The sequence below is a fragment of the Aethina tumida genome, chromosome 2, assembly GCF_024364675.1.
Source record: "Aethina tumida isolate Nest 87 chromosome 2, icAetTumi1.1, whole genome shotgun sequence".
Taxonomy (NCBI): Eukaryota; Metazoa; Arthropoda; class Insecta; order Coleoptera; family Nitidulidae; genus Aethina; species Aethina tumida.
In genome coordinates this window covers 626,037-649,728 of record NC_065436.1, presented here as the reverse complement: position 1 = coordinate 649,728, position 23,692 = coordinate 626,037, and the positions used below count along the sequence as shown (strand labels likewise).

Below are 23,692 nucleotides of genomic sequence, written 5' to 3'. Positions count from 1 at the left end.
TGAATTAAATATGCATTCAATTTTTATCATAATGTTTATAATTTAATTATAATGGTATATTTTCCTGGACATGCTATAAAATAATGAGTTTTTAATTGCAATATGCGTAATTAGTTTTAACAACAACTGATATATTCATGAAGCCGGTTAAACGATTTGAATAAAAAAAAAGATGTACAAAGAATTTTGTTTTATTAACGTCGTGTCGCCCCTTTTTAATAACGCTTCGTCCGTTAAATTAAATCTGACGTTTAGTTTTTAATAAATTGCGATTAAATTTAATAACTTAAAACGTTCCGCTCCATTTATCGGATTTATTGTTGTGAGCCGAAACAATAAATAATTTGCAGCACTTCCGCAAAATGTCCCAAACACTCAGAAACATCGACTTCCTCGCCGTTTCTCACCCGTCGGCGATGAGGCCCGTAGGAAACGGGCGATGTTGTAAAAATCCTGCAAATATGTGGCCGCGTCCTGTTGCAGTACCGGATACCGGACCGTTTCGCAGGAAAATAACGAGTTTCTAACGATTATTACCGGCTGAACCGGCGTTAGAAAACAGGTTCGACGTCCCCGCTCGATTAAAATAAGTTACAATAAATAATGGTCGGTGTGATCCGTAATAATACGAAACACGTTCGAAAATTGAACCGTTGAGCGTGACAACAACGGCGGAATATCCGCACTAAATTACCGAATTCATTAGCGGCCGTCTTTTGCAGTTTTGCAATTAATTTGATTATGATTGTAATTAATTTCAATGAAATGGGACATATCCGTATTTCCCACAATGCAGTCGTGTACATTTACACCTCGCATACGCAAATTGAACAATCAAAATAATATGAATTTATCGGACCTCGTAAATTAATTAATTCTTGGCTTCTGTTAATACAATATTTGATCGTGTTCGGATTTAATTGTGAATTGTATTTAGTGGAAATTTGAGTCTTGCACTCGTTCACTTGCACAACGATTGTTTTTGCGGCCTTTCACCTTATTTATGGTGCGTTAAGCTAAATAGTTTAACAATTCCATTATATTGTACATAAATACGCGGATTATTTACATTTAAGTCATAAGCATCGGACGTTAGTATGAACATAAAATTTTATTGTCAAAGTAAAATTGTGTTAAATCCACTTAATTGACCCGTTTAGATAAAGGAGTGCCGCCGTGCGTATGCAACTTCGACGTAATTAACGTCTAACAATATTAACTTTATTACTGTTTGTTGAAAGATTTTACTTTTTTATTCTGGCCCAGGTGAATGGTCCTCCACATAAAATATACAACACAACTTAATTAATTAACATCATATCGAATTTCAATGATTTCCAATATTATTGCTGTTATAAATTTGGTAACGTGATACTTAATGGTGATTTTTATTCATCAATGCTGTCAAATAACTAAAAGTTAAGATGTGACAATCTAAATGTTTTAACAAGTTATATTTGTAGATGGTATTAATGAATTAATTTACAATTTGTGTAAAAATCTCGCATCAAATATTTAAAATGTTCATGAATATTTTATAAAATTCTTACAAAATGTGGTGAGGATGAAAATTCATTTTGTTGACAAAAGAAATTATAAATTTGTATTTAAATTATAATATTTTTATAGGTGTTTTTGGTGATTTTATTTAAAATATTTATACATTTATCAAAATATTTATACGTATATTTCTAAGATATTTTTATAATTTCTCCACAGACATTTTTTTAGATATTTATAGAAATGTTTCTATAAACACTTCTCCAGATATTTAAAAAGTCATTGTGAAACTTTTATGTATACTGATTCAGGTTTTGTTTTGACCAAAAATCGAATCGATCAACGAATAAAACAAATTTGTGTGAAGAAAAACCTTACCATGTAAAAGTTATTTTCAGTTCCATCGATCCGAGTTACAAAGACAACATGTTAAGTCGAGAAAAAATTCCAGACGTGTAGTTTTCAATATTAATATGCAAAATCTATAACGCCGGCAGAATTCACGATAAATTTATTCTCAGATTACATTACTTAATCCAGACAGTTTTAAAAAGTTGCCAGTATTAAGATTTACGACGTAGACAAGTTGGGGAAACTTTTAATAAGTTGGATTAATAACTCGCGGGATTAAAATTACTTTTAATAACATGTTGCTCATACACGTCATTACTAAATCCACATAAAATTGGAAATATCTAATCTGGCCTGCGATGGATTTCAAAGGTATTAAATTGCGGTGGGGGAGTCCATAAACTTATTCTGTATAGTGTTTCGTAATTTAAAGGGTTTTTGTTCCCGTTTTAAGTTTGGTATTTGGATTTGTTCCGTCGACAAAAGGAGAAAACTGAAATTGAGATGTTCAGTTCGGCGTCGAACATTTCCAATATTGTTTCGGAGATAAAACTGTATTTCAATAATGTATATTTACCTCCGTTCGTCGATAATCCCGATCATTTCCGCAAACTCCGAATCTTAGAACTAATATATTTGTGGGGCTCATTTGAAAAATGATTTTATTAAAAGTGGGAGACGGGGAGATATTAGAATTGAGGCATATTGACTGTAAAAGTTGCCTTCCCCAATATTGACAATGTTGCAATCGATTGAGCTCGAGTAAACAGTGTTGAGCGAAGTAGTTTACGTTTATCCAAACCTTTTACTTTATTTTCAATCCCCCTAATATTTTCAACGCTTGACGTTAGAATAACCGAGGCCCTTGATAAATGCCTGACAGAAGCAATAAATAAACCAATCAACAGTCGAACATAAAAGGTGTCATAATTCCAGGTCATAAGTAGGCCACTCCTTTTTTATCAGCCGCAAATGGACACAATTAAAATTCATGAATACGAAATCTGCAATTATTTAGCAATTGCGTTTTAATTACGTATGTAATTATAGATAAATAAAATGTCCAGCTGAGATAGGTACAGATTTAATCGTTCAATACGTATCGCTAATTATATGTGTGTTCCTGCAGATCGACGTTTGCCATTTACAATGTTATTTGCAGTCGATATTTATACGTTGGAATGATTAATGCGAACACTACTTCCTACACACAATGAAATATAACAGTAATTTTTCAATTTTTTTATCGACACGTTGTATAAACAATGTAACCGGTATTTATTGAAATCAATCTCAATCAGAAATTTAAAATAAACGTTGTATCGTACTATATTGTCTGTGTGTGTGTGTGTGTGTGTGTGTGTGTGTGTGTGTGTGTGTGTAACTGGTGTAGTTTTATTTATTGAATTTTTTGTGCACGCTGTAATGGAATGGAAATTAAACGTGCGTTAGTAATTAGATAAAAAATTGAAATATTTTATTAACAATAAAAGACATGCAACAAAACATTTTATATCTAATGATAATCAATGGTAATGACATGTACTAATATCTAATATCAAATATTTGTAAATATTTATGTAAATAAATGATACACATATAATAAAATATATAAATATTGTAAATAACAGAAAAAATCATTTTACTGGTGACAGATAATATATTATAATGTATTTCTAGTTATAAAATAATTAAATATATAATATAATAATATGAATAAATACTATACATTATTACAATTTAAGAAAGGAAGAAATGTAAAATATTCACTATTCTTTAACATTTTACTGATGAAAGAAAATTTATACAATAATAAAATATTGTAAAACGATATAATTTGAGTTTAAAATAAATAAGATTTTCACCCTACTTTCAAATATTTGCCGCAAAAAGCCATTTTACGGGACGGCGCACAAAAAATCTTATACAGGGGTAATAAAATATTTTTTCCTTCCCGCCTAAATAATGCGTTAATACAAAAACATAGACGCAAAGAATGTTGATTTAGGTGTGGGAGGAAAGCGGGCTGAATTTTTGTTCTTGAACGAGGAAACCATTTAAATACAAATTACTCTCGCAGCTTAATAAAAGGTAATTTTCATTTGTGCCCGACCGTTTTCCATTTGTCATCCGGCAAGCAATGGCCGAACAAAATTGTTTATAAATATTATTATACATTTAAATGGAAATTGAAACTGTAATTGAATTTTAAATGTGCTCCAATAAACCGTGTTTTTTTCTGCTGGTACAACCCATATAAAATGTTTTATGAAGTTTTGTTGCTAGTAATTACCTTGTCCGGGGACTTTTGTTCCATTTTGGCTACATATTCGTTAACGAATAATGAAAATTTATCACCGGAAAAGAATAAATACGCTCAATAGTGGCGAAATTATAAAACCGCATCAGGAAATTGAAAATTCAATTTAATTTTAAATTTGTTTGAATAAAAAGTTTCGGGTGCACACTCGTCCAAGTGAAAGTCACACCTGACCGCGTTTTCCATTAAAAAAATATATATTGTTCTTATTATTTTCAATTCACCCCCCAATTTTTGTTGAAAAGTTTTTCATATAATTTATGTGTGAAACTTTACAAGGGAAAGCGAGGAAGCTGAAAATTGAACTTTTTTAAACTAATTTGGATTAAAATAAACAAAAAATTTTGTATTGTGTTAAGAAAATGATCACAGAGAAAAGTTTTAAATTGGGTATTGTATTTTTAACAAATAACAACGTTCATTTTACAGTTAATAGAAAACAGTTTATTGGTTTTGTAAAATCAAAACAGTACCGCAACAAACGAGTGATTTAAATAGTTTATTTTTTGAGTCTTTGTTGTTTTTGCTGATTTATAAATTAGCTGCAACCATATATTTTAAATAAAGCTCGCAGTAATGGTATTTTCATGTTTTGTTTGATTAAGGTTAAAAGTATGTAAATGACAACACGTCACTCTTGTAAATATCGATATGAATATATTCAAACATTTTGACAACTTTAAACATACAAGTCTTTTTTGCCTATTTAAATATTTCAAATATAAAATTTCAGCACATAATTGAATATTTAATAAAGCTTGCGTTGCACTATTGTTGTATTGCAATTTTCAATTGTCCATCATCTACGATTACAAATTCATCGAATATTTTGCCGCTTTTTAACCGTTGTAAATTGATGTTTTTAGTGGAAATATGCAGCAAATATCCCATCGTAAAATATCCAATCAAAAATTTTATTTCGGACCCTTTCACGAGAAAAATAGTTCCTCTTTCACATACCGTTCAACTTCACACATTGCCAAACTTTTAATGCCGGTTCGAGGTTTCGTTTTTGCCAAAAAAATCCAAAATATTGAGTCAATTTTAATTATTTATCATGAAACAGCTGTTTTATCTGTCCAAATCTGGAAAAATATGATATGAGAATATTTTTGGAAATGTCTTTAAAAATATTTTATAAAATTAATCTTTCTAAAATCGTTAAAAAGTTTCTATGAAAATGTTTTTCTATATAAAAAACTGGATTATAAACTGAAAAACGGATATTTTGTTAATGCCTCATAAAAATTTTCCGTGCCAAAACTCATCGCATAAAATGTTTCCATCAAATCGCATCGTCGACTTATCTAAATTTGAAATGCAAATTTTTAATGCCTCCACAGCTAATCCGGGATTTACAGGTCCAGTAAAAAAGGCGGGCAATCAACAAAAATAACGGGGTCAATCAAATTTTTATTTTTTTGCTGTTGTTATTATTTCCCGTGCAGCGACTGATAAATTTCGTTGAGCGATTGCTGTAAAAGCGTTAAAAACTTGAAAATTGATCAGTGCATCGATTCAGGGGTGACACTGAAAAATTGTCAAAGGCGGAAGAATCTGATGAAAACGTGAGTTGGTTGGTGCGTTTAATTAATTATGAAGCTGGTAATGGAAATGAAATTGTTATCTTTCATCGTCCCCTGTAATTATGAGGTAATTACACTTCTTTTGTCCTGTTAGTTAGTTAGAAATATAAAACCTTCTCTGTATGGAATAATAATTGTTGGAGCGTGGAGTCAAAAAGGGGCTAGTCAAACATTGTTTTATGAATCGCCTCCGCTAATAAATCTTTTTATCAGACAGACCGTTTGAAGTTTGCACGCGTAAAATAAAAACTTCATAGAGTATTAATTACTTTTTCTATTACAATACATACAAAGTAAAGTTTGGTGTTTTCGTAGTCGCAGAAGGAAAAAAATAAAATAAAAGGGACCGCATTAATTTAATCTTGTTACAAGATTAATTGCCTCAAACAAAGGCACGAAGACGAGAAAGATGTGCAAAGCTCGAAATTTATTTCAGTTCATTTCCACTCTTTAAATTTAAAGAAGAATAGGCAGTCGACGCCTCAAAGAGATTACAATGAAACAATGGAAGTAACAATTATTAACCTACGGATTGTTCACACTGCAAATTTGCATTTGAATTTGCCTCGACGCCGCAAATGCATTCCTATAACTTGCAAATTTCCCACGCTTAAACCAATATCGGGATCAAATTTGAATTTATCGATTCCCCACAATCTTTCCATATTCTTCAGACAATGTACTTTGGCATTATTCACCAGATCAAGACGGATTTCCCTTCCGCAAGTTCCACACCCCTTTTTTTTTTTAATTTCGACTGTAGAGCACAAGGGGAGTTTTTGGTAAGTTTGCAACAATGAATTTGATATGAGGAAGTGTGATCCGACGTGTAACCGCAGCATAAACAAATCTGTGCACGATTGTTAACAAACTCCCGACGAACTTTGCTTTTAATAAATCCTGAAGTTGTGGGGGATGCGATACATCAAAGTTCGCGGTGGGTTCACCATTAAACTTGAAAATTTGCCTAAGATAAACAGGCAACGGATTTAACTGAATAAAATGGATTTATTAATTAGAGGATTGTTTCTTAATGGAACTGTTGGTGAAAATAAGTTAGAAAACATAGATTTCAATGAATTTTAATGTAGTTTTGTATAAATTTTCCAAAAATGTTATAATAAATATATTTATAGAATTTATACTGAGAAAAAACATAAAAAATATCTCAATAAATATTTTTAGAAATGTTTAAAAACGAATGTAGAAATGTCTGATGAGATGTTTATGGGAATGTCTTCCAAAATACATGTATTAAAAAATGTCGTTAGAAATATTTTTATAAAAATCCAAATTGAGTGTATAAAATATTTTTTAAATATCTAGAAAAATGTCTAAATTTATATTTAGATGATATATATATAAAAATATCTCAATATATATGTTCAGAAATGTCTAAAAACGTATGTAGAAATGTCTTATGAAATGTTTATGGGAATGTCTTCCAAAATAAATATATTAAAAAATGTCCTAAGAAGTATTTTCATAAATATCCAAATTCTTATCCCTAAAATTGAGTGTATAAAATATTTTTTAAATATATAGTAAAATGTCTAAATTTATATTTAGATGATATATATATAAAAATATATCAATAAATGTATTCAGAAATAACAAAAACGAATGTAGAAATGTCTGATGAAATGTTTGTGGGAATATCTTCCAAAATAAATATATTAAATATATAATAATAATAAATATCAATCAATAAATATGTTCAGAAATGTCTAAAAACGAATGTAGAAATATCTGATGAAATGTTTAGGGAAATATCTTCCAAAATAAATATATTAAATATATAATAATAATTAATATCAATCAATAAATATGTTCAGAAAAGTCTAAAAAGGAATGTAGAAATGTCTGATAAAATGTTTATGGGAATGTCTTTCAAAAGAAATATATTAAAAAGTGTCGTTAGAAATATTTTTATAAATATCTAAATTCTTATCCCTAAAATTGAGTGTATAAAATATTTTTTAAGTATCTATAAAAATGTCTAAATTTATATTTAGATGATATATATAAAAATATCTCAATAAATGTATTCAGAAATGACTAAAAACGTATGTAGAAATGTCTGATGAAATATTTATGGGAATGTCTTTTACTTTTTACATTTGTTTTCGCAACATCAATTAATTGTAGTGTTGGGTATGAAACCGCGACATTCCGAAATAATTGTCAGCAATCGAATCGTCAAAATTGTTGCGTACGTCGACATACCATGCATATTATTCGCCTTTGCTGTTTAACTTAAATCCGTGTACAGTCGAATCCAATTTGGCTGATTAAGTGGTAATTTCATATTTAGATTAGTTTAATTGGTACCAATTTCATGTTTGCGGTACGGATTAAAATGCGGTTATCGTCGCACTTGAAATGTAAATATTACGGATAACTCTCCGAGGCTTTAAGCTCAACGATTCATTGTGCTTTCTACGTTATGAAACCGATTGTTTGCATTAGACTATTCTACTTGTAATTAATGGATCAATCCTGCAAATAAAAATTATATTCATGTCTATATCCTTCATATTAATCACTGTTATTGTGACATTTTTCTTTGGATAATATATCCCAGGATTAAGTACGAGTTGAAAAGTCCATAATTTATGTGGCTTTTTATGTGAAATAAATAAATAATGAACGTTCTCACTTGTAAGTTATTATTTACACATCCATTTGCAATTTATAAAACATATTTTAGCTTGACTGCATCAAAACGGATACAACATTATAGGATAATTAACATTTTAAATGGATTTTTCAATACCGAGTGAATTTGTCTTGCACAAGTCGTTATGCCGGACGCATTATTTACATTTAATGAGTAAAATGCATCACATAAAATATTTAACAGACAAATGTAATTGCGCCTTTGAAATTTTTACATAATTGTACAAAAGGGACGTCGTGTATTTAATGTTATTTTAATGGCCACAATATGTACTAAGTTTGAAAGCAAATTCTGTACATTGATCTAAATTTTACCTTCTGTTATTTGTGTTTGACGGTGCTTTGCATCATAAAGTTCTTTGTGCGTGGCATTGATTCAAAATTTGCGGTACACAAATGAACTGCAGTTGCACCATTATGGCTTCAAAACTGGCCCATTATGCGTTTGTGTGTTGCAATTCCCTTTTATCCCGTACGATTTTTGCCCGACAATAAATACAGGACGTTTCGGGCATTAAATGAATTATAAACTCCCCTCCCAAAAAAAGAAAAAAAAAAAATAAACCTGGACAAGAGCAATTATCCTTGAACTACACCGCAGGATTATTCGCCTCCGAAATTAGTTCCTGTGATCTTTCTAATGTTTGTTTGCATTATGGATGCAGATGTATTCATACGCCATACGCAAATTACTCCGGCCATTGTTTCTCCAAAGGCATTCGCAACAAAATTGAATTGGACCGAGCAGCGATCTCAAAAGGAACGTTATGTAAAGGAGGGCGCAATGAAAAGATGGGAAATTTATTGCTTATTCGAGAGGTAAATTGTGAATGCATTTATTACTTTATGGTCCCTGTTCGAGATTATAATTAACCTCATAATCAGCCCAAAATACGACTATTAGTGTGGAAACGCGATGATGAAGTGGTCCACAAACATGCACGTTAATTTTTAATTAGTGGAATTAAAAGGGTGGTGTCAAGAGTTCGTCAAATATTTGCGCACGGGATTCATCGTCAAATTAACATTTCATTCAATTCGTTTGTGTGACTTGACAATTATTTCGATATGCAAAATTATTAAAAACCCCGAAGGATTTTCCTCGCAGCCTTTTTTTTATTATCGGGACGTCGAAGTGGAACATGTAATGGATTTATCAGCGGTTACGTGACTAAAACCCTGACGTTTTCCATGTTTGCTCGATTATTAAAAACCCGCCTAATGGAAAGAAATGATTCTGAACATAATGTGGATGAGAGTAATCGGATTTGTCAGATTTATCCGTTCCGTTCGAGGAACATAAGCGGCATTAGAATCAAGCTTATTTTGTTAATTTTTTATGTTCACACTTCAGATTTTATTAACACAGATAATTAAAAAAATATTAAATTTTTTATTGGAAAGTTAATACTTGTATTTTTATTTTCCCACAATTTATTAATCTAATATTTATTTATTTATATTATTATTATTTATTTAAAGCCACACTGAAATTTATTATGAAAAATACAGGAATTTTATTACTTTTTAATATTTTTTTATTTTTAATATATTTTTATTTTAATATTAGCCTAACCTAACCTAACCTAACTTAACCTAACTAATATTTAAATATTATATTTTAGTATATATTTTTTTAATTTTTATTAATTGATTTTTTAAATTTTTAAATACTAAATATTCTTGATATTTTCTTTTAAAAAATGTAATTTCAAATATTTTATTTCATAATAATATAAAAAAAAATATTTTGAATGATTTATATTATATTTTTATTAATTTATCTAATATTTAATACTTTTATTTGAACAATTTTTAAATTTTCTAATTTTGTGTCTAATCTGATATATTTTATTTCTTTTAGTTATAAAAATAATTATAAACATTATTTTAAATTAATTACATATTATTTATTAATTTATGTGATATTTAATATTTTTATTTTAACAATGAACAATATTTAAATTTATTTCTAATTTTTTATATACTATTTCAAATTTTCAAAATTTTGTAAAAAGTTTCCTTATTTTCATTTATAAAAAATATTTAAAAACATATTTTAAATTAATTACATTTTATTGATATTAATTTATTTATTATTTAATGATTTTAATTTAATAATGAACAATATTTAAAATTATTTCTAATATACAAAATATTTAAAAATGTTATTTTAAAATAATTATATTTTATTTACATTAATTTATTTAATACTCAATAATTTTATTCAATAATTTTTTGATTTTTTTTCTGATTTTTTACTTTATTCCTTGAACAAATTTATAATTTGTTAATAAATTAAAAAATAATGATGTGATGTGTGTCTAACAAACAAAAAGATTTGAAAAATCTATAAAAATAATGAAAATTTGCAGATTAAAGTTTGGCCCTAATGGAAAACAATCAAGTCCATAAATCAACATTTTAGTTTTTCAAGCTACACCACACCTCGTGTTTCGTCTAGAAAAAAAGCATTAATGTAAAATTATAGTAAAAGTTTCCGACATACACACACTGCCACAGGAACAATTACTCCATAAATTACAATAACAATAAAATACTTATGGTTTATATAACAAATTACGTCCAGGAAAAATCCGGCGGCGCTTTTTTTTTCCTCCGTGCATAGAATTATGGCCGTACTGTTCACTGTTCTCCGCTGCGCCGTTTCATGTTTTGAGTAATTTAGATTTATGTTACACTTGCTTCAACTACGTGCATGACGCATTTAATTTATAATGCTTTGTTCTTCGAGTACGTTTTACTCATACATGGAGGCATTTGTTACGTTTCGTACTTTGCGAATTTAATAAAATTACTATGGACAATATGAGGAATAATTTACCGCACTCCCGTCCCGACAAATTAATTCGCGGATTTTTCCGGCTCCGGCTCCGGCTCCGGCGACGTGCCACCTGTTTTACGTTGTGCACTTTCGACAAAAAGAAGCGAACGATGGATCTGTTAATTTGTCCAGGATGTGAAACAAGGTGTTTTCCTCATGTTCGGCATAAATTTAGTCAAGGTGCAAATGAATATACATATGAAAAGAATATATTAACATCATGTTAATATAAATAAGTACAGATTTTTCAATCCAGCTCAGATAAATTATGCGTAAAAATTATGTAAGCAACATTAACATTCAACAACGTGGCAGATGTACACGTATAAATTCCGATATTGATATTTACCATGTAAATTAGTACGTCAGATCAAAGAGATAAAATTCATTTATGTCATATAATACGTAATTAATAATTTTATGTTAAAAATTATTTCAGGAAAACCAGTAGTTGGCGACTGAAACGTATCGCATTACGTGCGTAATGGAGATACGTGAAACCTGTACGGCAATTAGAATGTTCCTTGCTTTGTTTCCACCTGATTTAATTCAAATCATGGTTTACATTATTCTGCTGTGCTGCGTTATTGATATTTGCACATTAATATCAACGTCCAACAACACTTTACTCGTATCCAACCCTTCGATAATTGTCTAGCTTATAGATAGCATAGATCCAGAAGACAAACTTAGTTGATTTTTTGTCTGTGGGTTAAGGACTCAATTTAGTAGCCTCCTAGTTGTTCCTACTGGCCAATCAAAGCTCAAAAAGGATGCTAAATAATGATGAAACAGACACTCGTTTTGGTCTTCTACTTGCCTCTGAAGGTCCACCCAAGCCTATGGGTTAAGGGTCCAATTTCATAGCCTCCAAGTTGTTCCTGTTGGCCAATTAAACCTAATAAAGGAATGTTTTTGGCCTACAGTTGGGAGAAATTAAATTATTAAGTCAAATATTGATGTTCCAGACACCCATCTTGGTCTTCTACTTGTCACAGAAGGTCCACTCAAGTCTGCGGGTTGAGGGCTCAATTTAGTAGCCTCCTAGTTGTTCCTGCTGGCCAATCGAAGCCCAAAAAGGAACGTTTTTGTGGTACAATTAGGAGAAAGGTGCTAAATAATGATCATCCAGACACTCGTCTTGGTCTTCTTCTTGTCACTGAAGGTCCACTTAAGTATGTAGATTGAGGGTCCAGGTTGGTAGCCTACCAGTTGATCCTGCAGCCCAGTTAGGCGGTCAGCTAGTGCAGTAAAATTGAATGCGTGCCAGCGTCGATGCAATCGCAAAATATTTTATTAGTTTCTCACTCGATTAGTTCGAATGCAGCCAGTGAAACAGAGCAAAACGCGTTTTTACGGCCTTCCGCGGTAACGGTACGAGAGCGTTCACGTATCGGGGCCCGCGGGGCCGTTCTTGTAACATACGGTACGCCGATACTTAATTTGCATAAATAATCTTATTTGTTTTATGTGGGCGGTCGCTCATAATTAATGGTGTGTGCGAATGTTTCGCACGTGAATCACTAAAAATCCATGTTAACAAGGAGGTACAATTAAATGGTTGTTCGAAGAAATTGATGACACGGAAAATATTCAAGTTTTATTTGACGGTGCAGTAAATCCTCCAATAATTCATATGCACGGCCTGTTTTTGAATTTTAATAGTGAGATCGCATAGAATTGCATAATTTTATAGATCATAATATTGCGGAGCTGGACCGGCACTGCGCCACATTACTGTGACATTACTAGGCGCCACTGATGCCAAAAGCTTCCATTTTACGAATTAGTTATGTGCCGGTCCACTACTGCCAAATTACTTAACAAATCCCTCGATCCCATTTCCTCGAATAACGCCGGTATTTATTTTATGGCTTTCTGCTATTTGCCAATCTTGCATTTATTACGAAGTTCCTATGTCTGCGAAGAAATGCAATTTAAATTTTATTTTATTAGGGAAATATGAAATCCTTAAATAATTAAGACAAAACAAACAGAGACAACGTACAAAAATATTTATTAATTTCTGACATACTTCTTATTTATATGAAACTGTAAAAACAAAATAATTTAAATAATAAAACACCACATTTATTGAGTCTGAAGGATGCTTTTAGTCAGTTCATATACTGTTATTTTAATTTTAATCGCCTGAATGAGTTTGATAGATCTTTTCTTCAGATATTTATACATACATTTCATTAAATATTTATATAAATCCAGATATTTTAAAAGTATTTTATACATTCAAATTTAAAGATAAGTATTTTTATATTAATAAAATGTTTCTAGTGACATTTCTAGACATATTTATTGAAATATTAGACACTTGAAATATATTTTACTTAAATTTAAAATCAGGCATTTCACTATACATTTAAACTATCTTTTCTACACTCAGTTTTAAAGATAAACATTTTGACATTTGTAAAATGTTTCTAGTGACATTTCCTAGTATGTGTTTTTATAGATATTTTATATACACTACTCCAAAAATTTCATCACACACTTCTACATACGTTGTTAGACACTTCTGAATATATTTATTGAAATATTTTTGTATATTTCACTTAAATAAAAAATCAGACATTTCTCTATATATTTAAACTATCTTTTCTGTACTCAATTTTAAAGATAAGTGTTTTGACAATATTGATATATATTTTTCATACTGATTGAACAAATTTTGAATTAAATCCTTTCAAGGAATACCTTACAGAATGCTTAAATTTAAATTTTGTGGTGTGGGTGAAGGAAAAAGTTACTTCCACTCGATCAGCCCTTAAAATTCTCTGCCCTAGGATAATTGCTTCATAATGGTAAAGTTGAGAGTTAACATTAGTTTTGTTTTTAACCTGCAACGTTATACGAGTAGTCCGACGAAACAATCAATTATTTCAGATCCTCCAGGAAGTATAGATTACCTTTTATTACGGATACGGCTTGGGCATTAACTTAAACGTTATATTTATGCATGGTCTTTATACGAACGGTGCGTTTCAATTTTGAAATATTGGAGTTTTGACCGACGGGATCTCGACAATGGATTTATCCTGAGGTTGCCATTACACATAATGATCAATCTTTTTACTGTTTTATGTTTATTTATGCTTTGTGTTCCTGCTGCTCGCAACAGCAACCGGAGCCACACATTTAAATAAAAAACGTTCATTAATTTTTATTGTGTCCCAGGGATATGTGGCTGTTCTTTATGGGCGTAATAGTAATTCGATAATTGTCAGGTGGAAAATGTTTAATAGGTTTAATTGCTGCTTAAGGTTATGGATAAATGATACGCAAACACGTTGTGTGTTATTACATGTTAATTGCTTTGTTAAAAAACTGGGCATGGCACCAAAAAAAAATAACCAATGTTGTTTTTTCATGTGGCTTTTTGTTTTTGCAGCAACAATTAAATTAATTTAATTAGTCCTTTGTCAATTGTAATAACTGAGCATTTGCTTTTTATTTTAGCCCCCTTTAATTAACCGACATTGGGTGATAATTATGGTGGCTCTCTAATTTGTCCCCCTGTTTTCATTTTTGCCCGCTGAAACAGATGTAGATCTACATTCGATTCTTTTAATTAACAAGAAGCTCGAACTTCAAAACCGCCTCCTTCGCCTTTTGTCCTTCCGGAAAACGCCAAACAAAACAACCAAATCGGCGTTAATCACAAACCGAAACCGTACCATTAAATTAATCATCCGGACCCATCGGATTTCTTCGACTAAAGCACGGAGTCCTGCGGTGGCTCCGGTTTTTGCGCCGCAACGGGACGATCGCAGCCACCGCCGACCCGGATCGCGTCTCTCGCAACAAAAAGTCCGGAGGATGGCGCGTTGCAGTTGCGCCTCCGCTCAACAAGTTAATATTTTAATGCTGTTGACCCGGTACGTGGGGGATTATGTGCACGTCGCCCCTGGACGGAAGAGGTGGCAAGTTTCTGCGGGGACGGGCCCACTTTACGAAACTTTATTTACAAAGCTGATTAAAACTGTTATCATTTATTAATTTTAATACTTTGTACTGCTGCTAAATGTTGTTAAGTTTTTGACGACCAACACATAATTATAATTTGAGTTTGTGCCATAAATTTACAATTTATATTCAATGTTGAATGGAATAATGTAATTGTATCGACGTTACCGATAACCAATCTTACGTATTAGATTAGTTTATGAGTTTAATCATAATTATGTTCCCGATTGAATATGAATAATTGAACTAATTAAAATTTTACTAAATTATGTTTGGTGCCTTATCTGGTCGGGTATATTCTAAAATTTATACACAAAATACTGTTGGCCGTTTATAATTGATTAAATAAACCATTAGACGTAAATTTAAAATGTGGGACACGAACATTTAATATTTTCGCATTATTAATGAAGCTGAATTAGTAAATATTGAGGAATTTGTGCAGGATAAACAACAAATCCAGCCCGACGAATAAACTGTTTACGTTTACTTACATTAATTCTTTACAAGCATCAAACGTCACGTCGGTCGATTTCCGTTGCATCCTCTATCCAGCGACAGATGAGACGTCTTCATTTATCAATTATTCCACGTGAAATTACCAGAGCGCCATCTTATCCCCGGCTCTCGCTCTGTTTGTCTAGCTGCGCGTATTTATCTTTCGATCCCTTCGCGGACCTCGTAGACGAAACTTTCTTTTCCCATTCGCAAACAAAAGATGCAAGATAAAAGCCCGGAGACGGGCGGAGGGATGTTGCACTTTCGGTTTAATTGAAATCTGAAATCTGGCTGGAAATTAACTTGGCATCGGGCTTTGTTGAATTAATTTTGCACGCAGTTCTTTTACTCCGATGTTATTCTTTGCCGAATAGTTTTTTCGATGCTTATCGGCCGGATGCCGCCTTTCAATTACCTCTCAACATATTCCATTTTCTGCCATTTAATTATTTTTATTTAGTTGTCTTTATTTGTTTTACTTAGCTTTCCTCCTGCCATAAATATTTAACTATCTAATTGACTTCTTTTAATACATATTACTTGGTCTCTCTACTTGTCTTCCTTATTATCTCTTTGTTTTTGAGATTCCCTTTCGACATTATACCATTTATGACATTTTATTCATTTTTACTTAGTTTTTTGTCATGCCATTGATTTTTAAGAATCTAATTGCCTTTTTTGACAAAATTTGTCCCTTAAAGATTCCCTTTCTTCAACCATATTATCAATTGTGATCTTCTAATCCTTCTTACTTCGTCTCCCTGCTTGTCTTCATCATCATCACTTTCTTTTTGAATATTCCCTTTCGTTTTTTTATCATTTATGACTTGTTATTCATTTTTACTTAGTTCTTTGTCATGCGATTGATTTTAAGAATCTAATAAGCTTTTTTGACAAATTTTGACCTTTAAAGATTCCCTTTCTTCCACTTTATTATCAATTGTGATCTTCTAATCCTTCTTACTTAGTGTCCCTACTTCTTTCCCTCACCATCACTTTGTCTTTGAAGATTTCTTTTCGACGTTTTATCATTTATGATTCTTCATTCATTCTTACTTAATTTTTTGTCATGCCATCAATTTTTAAGTATCTAATTGGCTTCTTTGACGTAACCTAACCTAACCTAACTTTTATGGTAAATATTCCCTTTCTTCTACTATATTATCAATTGTAATCTTCTAATCCTTTTTACTTAGTCTCCTACTTGTTTTCCTCATCGTTACTTTTCGATGTTTTACCATTTATGACCCTCCATTTCTCTTTAGTAATTATTTTTTTAATATTAATTAACATTGTTACTCAGTAAATTACTATTTGTGACCTTTGAATTAATTTTACTGCCGTTCTAGTTATCTGCAAGTGAAATCCAATCATTAGAGAAGAAAAGTACCCATTCCTTCGTGTACTTGTACGTAATTCCACAGTTTTCACAGAAGCTAATTTCCATCCTTGCCGTGTCATTATTCGTAAGTTTTTCTGCTGCAATTAGCCGATCTGGTTCCCACGTAAATCAATATTTCAGTCGCGATAAAAAATGCCACTATTTCCCTTGTAATGGCATAATAACTTGGTTAGTGTACATTAGCTTATTGTAATAAGCAACTGGCAGCGCGGAATACCGTCCTGATAATTTCCAACCAACTGGGCAAAGTGAAACATCAACGGGATACAGCTTGGTGGACGACTCACGCCACTCGCACCAAATTATAGGCTGCCGTGGTTTATTTGAATATGTAGGAAATGGGGAAAAATGCGTCTGGTTTATCGTACATCTTGTGCTCATTCAGCTGAGAGCTAATTGAAAAAACCATGAGAAAAATTTATTTATTTTACAAAGGCTCACGTTAAAAATATCAGTTTATAAAATGGATACAATATACCGGAATAAAATTGTTTTACTACATTTTTAAAAGGCTTATTCGACAATGGCACAAAATGCATTTTTCGTATGAATTCGGGCCATCAAAATTAACGAAGTGAAATGCCGTGTAAACGCACACATATTGCATTTGAGCGGCATTAATTTGGTTTATGATGGTTAAATGGAAGTACCCTTTTAACAACGGCCGGCAACCCCATCCTTACCGCCATAAATTATTGTACATTATTAACCTTTGGCCTATACATTTAGCAAAGTAGCATTAGTATTTATGTGTGGCCCGATGTGGAATCACAATGGTCTGATTAAATAGCAATTCCGGGGGAGAATGGGTCCCGTCTTTCCGTCCAACAATAAGTGTGTTGCATTAGTATCGATCATTCGGGGATCATTAGTTTTGAGGGCTCCCTCCGACGTGCTCCATCCACAAAACCATCAAAATTAACACACTTGAATCGATATAATAATCGAAAGTACAAATGTAAATAAATAGTTTTATGGGCTTCACTTATTTGTAGTTTTATTGGAATATTCATAAATCCCTCTGGGAACTGGTAAATTGTATATACAGCATATAGATACAGTGTAGTTTATTGGGGAATTTACGAGCCGATTGTTCGTATGGCTTAGAACGGAGTTAAGTAGCTCCTAAATATTCATAGTTTTACTTTATAATGGAACTGGCCTTCGGCGAATTGTTTACAGCCGGCTAATTTAAAACAGTTACACTTTACACCCATTGTTAAGATAATTTCATCGACTGAAGGAGCTACTTAATAAAACTGAAGGCACACAACGTCACGTACGTCAAACGAAACCGAATTACTTCTGCATACTTTGACAGTAACCGGTGTTGAGACCGAGAAAATCCTCCCAAACCGTTAAATCCCATAAAGGAGAATGTACTCCGAGCAACATGTAAAAATTCCGGGCGTCGCATTATCTGTCAACCGCCACCCGGAACGCAATATTAACTTCAGCCGGCGAATTCTTCGGCTGGCGGCGAGTTTCCTTTTTTGCGTTATTTTTCGGACGGCCAGTGCAAGAAAAAGTGTCATTAGATGCACCCTATTGAACCCGGGACCGGTTGATTTATGATCGTCGGAAGTGTGTGAAATTGTAGCAGAGAAATATTTGAAATTGTAAAACCGTTTGTCAGCAGCGTCCCTTAATTGTCTTTTTCCGTCTGGGAATCCGACGATTAACGTTCAACTATTTCCGAAACGTGTAATATTAACTCGCACCTCCGTTTTCATTTCGTGGAGCATTTTCTGATAAAACGCTTCTCGTGTTACGCTCACACAGAAACTAACTGCAGCAATTAGTAATATGATCCGCAATTTTTCCTTCTATTGTTTCAGGCGGGGGGAGAGTTTATATTTGTGACCAGTGTTTCACTCCCCCGTTCAGACAAGATTAATATATACGTGGCGAAGGCGGAAATGCGTGAAAGTGCTGAAAATACATACTTCAAATTCTTGCACTATTTGTCCCAGTCACTTGAGCACAGGTTTACCCTTAATCACTTGGGGATCTAACCACTCACCCTGCTGCATATTTAAAAGTGGATGGAAATAGATTTTCTTTTTACTTATATGTTTAGAAACGTACAAACATACTCTAATATTCATTGCCATACAAATATAGCTTTAATATTCATTGCTATAAAAATATTATTTTAAAATATTGCTATAAAGTCTTTACTATAATATTTTATTTCAAAAAAGTTACTGTAAACAATTATTTAAAGACTTTAGTATAATATTTAAGGCTATAAAAATACTGCTCTAAGACTTTAGTATTATATTTTCTTAAAAAATGATCCTATAAAAATATTGCTATAAAATATTGATGTAAGGACTTTGTCATAATATTTATACCCATAAAAATTGTGCTATAAAGTAGTTACTGTAATATTTTATTTCAAAAAAGACTTGTATAATATTTATAGCTACAAAAATATGTTACTATAAAAATATTGCTATAGAGACTTTAATATTTATGCCTAAAACCCTTTATTAACAATATTTTTGGGTGTAAAAATGTTACTGTAAAAATATTACTACAAAGTTTTTACAGTAATATTTATGGTTAAAAGAATCTTATCTAAAAATATGACTATAAAGACTTTACTATAAAATTTAGGGATTTAAAAATGTTATTGAAAAAATATTGATATAAAGTCAATATGGCAAGCCAAGTTCAATACGGCAAAGCTTTGTAAAAAACAAATCACTTAAAATGATTTTTAAGATCAATAACGAAGCAAACGATGACAATGGTAAAAGGACATCAGTTGTAATCGTTTCATTCCATGTTTCCTCCTGTTCCAATACAAATGACAGGTAAAAAAGTCGGGTCCGATTGTTCGAAAGATTAAATAGGATTCGCATTATCCGAGTGGAATGGTTGTCGTGTACGTTACAGTTACGCGGAGATAAATTCATATAATAATACATTCTGTCATAGTGGCCAATTTAATTCCGTGACATATTACGGTAAAAAGCATTAGAAACCCTCGCATATCAAAATCTGCATGATAAATCGGAGAAAACCAATTATATGACCTCCATCAAATAGGCTGCAATAAACCGTGACATCATCTTGAGGGTGTGTGTGCGTGTGCGCCCCGTTTTTTCTTCTCTCCAGAACTCTAATTTGGCCTATACTGTTTTGTTTATCGCCCGAATCTGGATACCCTATCTGAAGCTCGGCTTATGTGGACCGTAACATTTTACGCATAGCACAGGACTGGGCTTGATTGTATTGTGCTCCAGATAAGATTAAGGGAAATCGCGGCCGTTTCCTCTCTCCTTTTTCCCATCCCGAAAATCAGAGCCAATGGCACGTGCACGTATTGTCCTTGCTTCGATTATTTTCGTAATTGATTCCACTCCGAAACGGAGTTAATTGTCGCTAAGTTTTTGCGTCGCACATGCTGGAAAATCTTGTTCGTACATATAATAGGCGAGAGCAGTTTAAGAAGCTTTTAAAGTCTAGACGTGGAAATTGCCTCGTTTTCTTTTATTGGCCCGGCCAGATCTTATGAGCGTAACAGGTGTTTCAAACTGTCTAATTATTCTTTTTTTGTTAATGCCCTTCTTATTTTCCTATTATATTATTAACGGCGCTTTTGTGATGTTGAAAGTGGACGCCCGTTAATTGCGCAAAACTTAATGAAATTTCTCATCTGGCACTAAATATTGATAAACCTGAAATGCTCATTTTCAGACAAAAGAAAATTATTTTCTTCGTTTTATGGCTATATTTTTATACTCATATTTTCCCAACGGTATACTTATGGCAATACTTTGACAGTAATGTTTATAATAATATTTTATGTAATATATTTAGAGTAAAATTTATGAAACAAAACTTTTATAGCAATATTTTTACAGTGCAATTTATAAAGCAACTTTTTTATAGATATTTCTTTATAGTATATATTTATAACAAAATGTATATAGCACTATTTTTATAGCAAACTGGTTATAGCACAAACTGTATAGTACAATTTTTATAGTAACATTTTTAAAGTACACTAATTATGAAAAAAATTGTATGGAGAATATTTTTACAGTATAATGTATTCCTATAAACATTTACAATAATATTTTTACAGCAAAATTTATAAAACAGCATTTTCCTAGAAACATATTTATCGTAATATATTTATAATAGAATGTTTATAGCAATATTTTTATAACACAATTTGTATAGTACAATTTTTTCAGGAATATTTTCTTGTCATATTTTTACAGATATATATTCGTAGTTTTATATTCACAATAATATGTTTATAGCAATATTTTACAGAAATAATTTATAGCAATATCTTTCAGTAATATATTCATGATAATAATTTCATAGCATATTTTTGCAGTACTATGTTGACACCAATATTTTCAGTAATATATTTATAGCAAATATTTTTATGTTTTGAAGTTATATTTTCGCAATAATATGTTTACAGTAATATTTTCATTATGACAATATTTTTTTAATAAATATTTGTTTAAAGAAATATTTTTTCAGAAATTTATTCACAATAAAGTGTTAACAACAATATTTTTAGAACACATGTTTATAGAAAAATTTGTATTGCTATACTATACAGCAATATTTTTAGAATAATATATTAAGGGTTGTTAAACGTTAACGTAAAAACGTTAAAAATTCAAATTTTGTTAAGAGACATCGCATAATCGAGAATAAATTGTGATCGTAAAAAAGTGCTGAAACAGTTTCAGTCCCGCCACCCCCGCGCTTTGCCCGGTCCCGTCCCCGAAAGTTGCCACCTTGAAAGCCGACATGGGCGGCCCGCCGAGTCCGCCCCTGCACGAGGCAACGTAACACAGTAACCCCACACAACAATGCACAGAAAACCGCAATCATTTCTCCGTATAGCAATAAATGGCTCAATTTATACACAAAAAGGGGTTAAATCATAACGCGTAACTCGCATGAATACAAATAACCTTCAAATGGCCGAGGATCCAGTGTTCGACCGCAATAACTTTATGCCCTTATACGCAGTAAATTGTCCGACTTTTGCCTAGACGTATGTGCGTTCTCGAAAATCGTCTCGCACGGCTTTTTATGGGGGGTGCGTCGTTGCTTCCGCGGTGCCGCATTTAATTAAAACGCCCCCCTTTTATTTTTGTCTTTCGTTATTTTTTATTGCCGGACGTTTGTCAAAACTGCGTCCTTGCCTCTTAAATTGGCCCAAGATTACGAAGCTTCTTCGGCCACGCTAATTGTATTGTTTTTATTGACACTCAGGAGAATTAGCCGATGGCATGGCCGAGATAATTGTTGCAGGAATGTTCACGGGCTTTGAGCAGTGCACCGTGGCGAGCATTGTTAGCACGGGGGCGTCGCAGATAAGCGCCACTTCGATATATTCACTTCATTAAATCGGGCGGTACAAAATCAAGGCAGTAATTCAATTAGGCGTCCGGAGTCCGGGGTCCGGGGACGGCTGCAGTCGTCGCCGTCGAAAGTTCGCTATCTGGTCCCCCCGGCCGTTTCCTTATCAATGCCGTAAGATTAAGTGCGGCCGGTTATCTGGCTAATTGAAACTGGACTTGGCGTACTGTTCTTTCGGCGCTTATCCCGGCCTCCATCTGGCCGGACTCGGGTTTCGTTTCACGCCACCTGTCGTCCCGAATTTGCGCCCGTTACGACGTTTTCCGGGTTTCCAATTACCTAATAATCCGAGTGTTATTTTGATATTGTCGAGTACGGTTGTACTTTTGTGTCGGGGACCTAATTCCGGTGACGTGGGGGAGAACTGCGTGCTCCCGCTCGGAGGAGGATAATGTCGTCGTGGCGTCTCCGGGGATTCACAGATCAAGTGTACCTACGCCAGCTAACGACATCGTTTATTTCGAGATTGATTACTTTTTCTCCATCTACGTCTTGTAATCTGCACTCGGGCAATAATTAAATTAGGGCTTTCGACGACACACGAAAATTTGTTTCCGGTTTATGACGGCGAATTGTTGTCGCAGGTACAAATGAGTTTTGCTTTGCGCCTTTCAGTCTTGTTCCCACTGTAGTTTAGTGTTGGATATTTCCAGAATTTTATCGAATTAACTCTTATACTGTTGAAAATTGCCTTGAAAACATTATATGAATTTATCAGCAGGAATTTGACTGATCAATTCTGATACGATGCGATTTCGCGATGCTCCTTGGGAATATGGAATTCAACTTGACTTTGAGATGGGTTAAATGATTGATAGATTTCACAGATTGCAAATTTCCGCCCAACCGTCAAATTTATAGCTGAATAATCAAGATATAATTAACTATAGTCGGGCGTGCTAAGTAAGGAGCACCTAAATATTTACTGATTAATTTGATTGATGCCGTTCAATTATTACAATACAATTTAATTTATAATTATTATTTTTATGCGCATCCACCAATTATTTAATTACTGTGACATTAAATCAGAACAGTACGTTAAAATTTTATCAACATTGTGGATTCATTGATATGAAGTTTTTGGTTAACTTCGGCAGATTTTTACCATACTAAACTTTATG

General features: G+C 32.3%; 1 long non-coding RNA gene across 1 annotated transcript in view; it reads right to left on the bottom strand.

Annotated features, from left to right (window-relative positions):
• LOC126264587 (uncharacterized) overlaps positions 1-23,692 on the bottom strand; it is an 85,745-nt gene that overhangs the window by 18,493 nt on the left and 43,560 nt on the right. The window lies entirely within an intron of this gene.